This window comes from Octodon degus, unplaced genomic scaffold (genome assembly GCF_000260255.1).
Source record: "Octodon degus isolate 3935 unplaced genomic scaffold, OctDeg1.0 scaffold00014, whole genome shotgun sequence".
Lineage (NCBI taxonomy): Eukaryota > Metazoa > Chordata > Mammalia > Rodentia > Octodontidae > Octodon > Octodon degus.
Genome location: NW_004524590.1, coordinates 15,816,134 through 15,816,662, shown reverse-complemented (window position 1 = coordinate 15,816,662; position 529 = coordinate 15,816,134). Strand labels below are relative to the sequence as shown.

Genomic DNA, 529 nt, shown 5'->3' with positions numbered 1-529 from the left:
TGTTTGAAGTGTTGCACTCTAAAGCCATAGGTATGTAAAGTTATTGTGTGTCAATGTAAACTTGCAGAAAGAAGTGTCTATGTTTGACACCATAGGTAGCTTCCTGGAGTTGGATATTACACAAAGCACAAATGTACCAAACCATCACATGGTGTTCCACAAATGAGTATAACTTTTGTCTATCAGTTAAATTTTTAAAAAAGAAATAAACAAGTTAGCTAAATCCACTTAAAATGTATGCTATTAATTTTGAATGAAGAGCACAAATTTAGAAATAACTCAGTTCTTAAAATGATGACTAGGTAGCACTATCATTACATTCAGTAGCCCAGAATGAACCATGGCTATCCTTGTCAACATAGATTTATACCTGAAACAAATTGAATGAAAATTAAAAAAAAATCTTTTGTTGTAGCTTTTTGGTCTGAGAAGGTCAGCTACAACTCTTGTTGCATAGGTCCTGCTTTACCTTGGTCTTAACCATCCAGTAGAAAAGTATGAAGACGAAATATAGGAAATAAAGCCATGC

The 529-nt window shown here is 33.3% G+C and overlaps 1 protein-coding gene across 1 annotated transcript in view; it reads left to right on the top strand.

The window, feature by feature from the left end:
- Positions 1 to 529, top strand: part of Dpp10 (dipeptidyl peptidase like 10) — a 696,690-nt gene that overhangs the window by 629,679 nt on the left and 66,482 nt on the right. The window lies entirely within an intron of this gene.